The sequence below is a fragment of the Theropithecus gelada genome, chromosome 16 (genome assembly GCF_003255815.1).
Source record: "Theropithecus gelada isolate Dixy chromosome 16, Tgel_1.0, whole genome shotgun sequence".
NCBI lineage: Eukaryota > Metazoa > Chordata > Mammalia > Primates > Cercopithecidae > Theropithecus > Theropithecus gelada.
In genome coordinates, this window is record NC_037684.1 from 28,353,301 (window position 1) to 28,358,342 (window position 5,042).

A 5,042-nucleotide genomic window follows, 5' to 3' on the forward strand; every position below is an offset into this window, starting at 1 on the left:
ATTTTTTTTGTTTTTTTTTTTTTTTTTTGAGACGGAGTCTGGCTCTGTTGCCCAGGCTGGAGTGCAGTGGCCGGATCTCAGCTCACTGCAAGCCCCGCCTCCCGGGTTCACGCCATTCTCCTGCCTCAGCCTCCCGAGTAGCTGGGACTACAGGCGCCCGCCACCTCGCCCGGCTAATTTTTTTTGTATTTTAGTAGAGACGGGGTTTCACCGTGTTAGCCAGGATGGTCTCGATCTCCTGAACTCGTGATCCGCCCGTCTCGGCCTCCCAAAGTGCTGGGATTACAGGCTTGAGCCACCGCGCCCGGCCTGCTGTGTTTAACTTTTGAGGAACTGCCAAACTGTTTTCCAAAACAGCTATTCTATTTTACATTCCTACCAGCAATATATGAGGATTCAAATTTCTCCACATCCTCGCCAGTACTTGTTATTATCTGTCTTTCTTATTAGAGCTAGCCTAGTGGGTATGAAGTGGTATCTCATTGTGCTTTTTTTTTTTTTTTTTTTAGATGGGGTCTTTCTCTGTTGTCCAGGCTGAAGTTCAGTGGTGCAGTCTCAGCTCATTGCCTCCTGGGTTCAAGCAATTCTCGTGCCTCAGCCTCCTGAGTAGCTGGGATTATAGGCATGTGCCACCACGCCTGGATAACTTTTGTATTTGTATTTTTTTTTTTTTTGAGACAGAGTCTTGCTCTGTTACCCATGCTGGAATGCAGTGGTGTGATCTCGGCTCACTGCAACCTCCACCTCCCTGGTTCAAGCGATTCTCCTGCTTCACCCTCCCAATTAGCTGGAATTACAGGCGCCCACCACCATGCCTGGATAATTTTTTAGTAGATTTTTGTATTTTTTAGTAGAGATGGGGTTTTACCATGTTGGCCAGGCTGGTCTCAAACTCCTGACCTCAGGTGATCCCCCTGCCTCAGCCTCCCAAAGTGCTGGGATTATAGGTGTGAGCCACCGCACCCGGCTAACTTTTGTATTTTTAGTAGAGACAGGGTTTTGTTATGTTGGCCAGGCTGGTCTTGAACTCCTGACTCAGGTGATCTACCTGCCCCAGCCTCCCAAAGTGGTGGGATTACAGGCATGAGCCACCACCCCCAGCTTCAATGTGCTTTTGATTGGCCATGTTTCTTTTTGTCTGTCTCTTTTCTTTGGTCTTTCATATATGTATTTTTCATATATAAATACATGCATATGTATTTATGTATAACCTATACCCAAAATGGATTTGAAACATCCTCTTGTCCTCTTGCGGATATGTTATTTGTGTTCTCTCTTTGCTCTTGTTGCTGCCTGTCTGTCTCACTGTGTTGTGGAATCTCTGGGTTCATCTCTGTCTCTCTGTCTACCCCATGGTATTATCTGTGTATATCCTCTGGTGCTAGCTGTTCAAACAGGGTGTGGATGTCTATTCACACTGGTGAAGGGGGCATCTGGCCTTTCATCTTCTGCCCACCTGCCATCCCACTTTATGTGTTTTGCTTCTGCAGTCAGAAGTATGTGGGTGAACCCTGAGATTAATCTCTGCTTCATTGCCTGGGGGTAGGAGGCTTCCTGGGCAGTCCTTGCCCTCCTACACATTGCCTACCCCTGGGCCATCCATGCTGTTAAGTGCTGGAGGTGATACCTAGGAGTCCTCAGTTCCCATTTTCCTAGTAGTATGTATGTAAAGGGGCCTCCTCCCAGGGCCTGTGGGACAAACCCGTCTGGGGTGCTGGGGCTTGGATCTAGGGGGGGAAGTGGTGTAAGAGGGGCCCCCTGGCTTAGGAGTCATTTTTCTGAGAAGTGCCAGTGCTTTAGGGAAGCGGCTTTTCCTCCCCCTCCTTCTTCCCCCACCCCCCCAGCACACGTTCTCTGCATCTTGACCTCAGGTAACCCTCACTAGGGGAAGGAGGGCCAGCTGCCCGCTTCTACTGCAGTGATCCCTTGAGGTGGCACTGTGGACCCTTTCCCCTCAGGATTGTGGGTGAGAGGCCCTCCAAGGCTCTGGGCTCTGTCCCTGTCTCCCCAGCCTGGCTGTGCTATCCTGCCACCCCCAGCAGTGTCTGGGCCCTGCTTCCAGGTCGTCTCTGCCAGCCAGGCATGGTGCCAGCTGTCTGCTCAGCTGGGTGCCACGGGAAAATCTCCGGCAGCCCAGGTTGGGGAGCTCCACGGGGAATGCCCGTGTGCCTGTTCTTCAGTGCCCACTCACCTATCTTTCTTCTTTCTGCAGCATCACAGGACATGGCCCCCTCAGCCACCTAGCTGGGGCCCATCTAGAAGTGGCATCCTTTTTGGTGCCCTGAAGGCCAGCTCTGGACCTTCCCAGGAAAAGTGCCAGCCCACAGAACTGCTTGACCAAAGGACCGGCTCTTGAGACATCCCCCAACCCACCTGGCCCCCAGCTAGGGTAGGGGCTCCAGGAGACTGAGATTAGCCCGCCCTCTTTGGACAGCAGCTCCAGGACAGGGCGGGTGGGCTGACCACCCAAACCCCGTCTGGGCCCAGGCCCCATGCCCCGAGGAGGGGTGGTCTGAAGCCCACCAGAGCCCCCTGCCAGACTGTCTGCCTCCCTTCTGACCGTGGCCGCTTGGCATGGCCAGCAACAGCAGCTCCTGCCCGACACCTGGGGGCGGGCACCTCAATGGGTACCCGGTGCCTCCCTACGCCTTCTTCTTCCCCCCTATGCTGGGTGGACTCTCTCCGCCAGGCGCTCTGACCACTCTCCAGCACCAGCTTCCAGTTAGTGGATATAGCACACCATCCCCAGCCAGTAAGTCTGGGTGTTGTGGGGTGGAGTGGGAGGGGACTGTGGAGGGCGGCAGGCCTCAGAGCTTGGGCTCTGGGCACATCTGTTCTGCCGTGAGCTGAAGGCACGGTGAGCGGCAAGGTCTTCTCCAGTTGGGGTGACCATCCTTTGAGGTCTTGAAAATGAAAGCCCTATGGCCTGTAGGCCAATCATGGTGGCTGTGTTTGAAGTTGGGGGTGGCAGAGGGGAGATGAAACCATGCTGTTCTGGCCTGCAGTGGCCCTCGCACCCCTCTTCTGTGCTCTGCTGTTGGGGCCTTATAAATAGCTCCAAGGACTGGACACACAGGCTGGAGGTGGGTAAACAAACCTCTTGACATTTGATGGAAATGGCAGCTCTACCTAGAGTGAGAGCGGCACACCACCTACGCCCCACCCCCACTCAGTGCCTCTGAGGGAACGGGCTTGAAGGAGCAGACCGAGGAAGGCTGGCTGGAACCCCACCTCTCCCCCTGCCAGCTCCACCCCCGGCCATGCTAGGATGTGCTTCCCTTTGTGGGGAGGATGAAAGGGAGGGGCCCGCAGTCTAGCTGGGTGGATAGGGTGAGTGTCCCAGGAGGGGACACTTGGCCTGGACTCTGGCCTCGGACGCATGCATGGTCTTGGCAGGGCCTGTGTTTTCTCTGCCTCCACCCTCTGCCATGGGGGTCACTCATTAGCTGGGCAGGGGTCTCAGTACCCTTCGCCGCTGGCCGAGCCAGGTAGTGGGAGGTGGCGGCAGCTATGGCCAGCTGGCAGAGTCCAGGGCTGGGGCCTGCCAGGCCGCTTACAGTAACTCTGGCCCCCAGGGCCCAGCTGGGCGCCAGGCCAGGGCTGGGGGGAGGAGGGAGCCGGGGCCAGGCCTGGGACGGGAGGGGGTGGAAGCAGCAGAATGGGCCGTGGGCTGCTGGCTGGCTGGCCGGTCAGCTGCTGACCTGGGAAATGTGTCCCCACCTCTCCTGGCCAGCAGGGACTGCACACCCTGCCCTGGGCACCTACCACCCCTCTCATGGCTGCTGGCAAGCTGCCTGGCACCACTGCCCTCTGTGCCTGACTGGGCTGGGTCAGTGCCCCCTTCTCAGTGTGGGGGCAGCACTCTGTCCCCGGAGCCAGGGAGTCTCTTTGTCCCTGGGGCAGGCCCTGGCTGGGCGCCTCACTGCCCGCACTGGCTGGCTGCCCACTGCCACCACTGCTTCCTGGATCACCTCCTCTGGCTTAGCTGTGGCCCCCTCCCTCCCAGGCTCCAGCAGCCACCAGGAGCAGGGACTTTATGTCTGTGCTTCTTTATGTTCCCCACCCCTTATGCCCTGGGGCCAGGGGGCAGACAGGTGCGGCCTCAGTTTCTCCTGCCACCCCTTATCAAACCTTCGTCTTCTGGTTCTGCTGTCTCTTCTCTGCACCTCATATGGGAGTATGGGATGGATGGAGTCTGGGGACTCTGATTCTGGTCTGGTCCTATAATCTGTGTTAGTGATGGGGAGAGGCCAGCCTCTGGGGTTTGGGGCTGCTGGGGAAAGTGTCGGTGTATCTTTGTAGAATATTCACTGCATTTAAAGGGACTGTGATTTATATTCTGGACTTGGATCACTGGAACTAGAAGAGTGTCTGCTTCCTGACAGGGTAGGGTTTTATTTTTATTTATTTATTTATTTTTTTGAGACAGAGTCTTGCTCTGTCGCCGAGGCTGGAGTGCAGTGGTGCGATCTTGGCTCTCTGCAACTTCCGCCTTCTAGGATCAAGCCACTCTCCCGCTTCAGCCTCCCGAGAAGCTGGGACTCCAGGCATACGCCATCATGCGTGGCTACTTTTGGTATTTTTAGTAGAGATGGGGGTTTCACCATATTAGTCAGGGTGGTCTTGAACTCCTGGCCTCATGATCCGCACGCCTCGGCCTCCCAAAGTGCTGGGATTATAGGCATGAGCCAACGTGCCTGGCCATTTTAATTTTTTTAAGATGAATTCTTGCTCTGTCGCCCAGGCTGGAGTGCAGTGGCACCATCTTGGCTTAATGCAATCTCCGCCTCCCAGCGATTCTCGTGCCTCAGCGTCCCAAGTAGCTGTGATTACAGGTGCGTGTCACCACACCCAGCTAATTTTTTTTTTGTATTTTTAGTAGAGATAGGGTTTTGCCATGTTGGCCAGGCCAGTCTTGAACTCCTGGCCTCAAGTCATCTGCCTGCCTCAGCTTCCCAAAGTGTTGGGATTACAGGCGTGAGCCACCTTGCCCTGCTTTCTTTTTTTTTTTTTTTTTTTTTTTTTTTTTTTTTTTTTTTTTT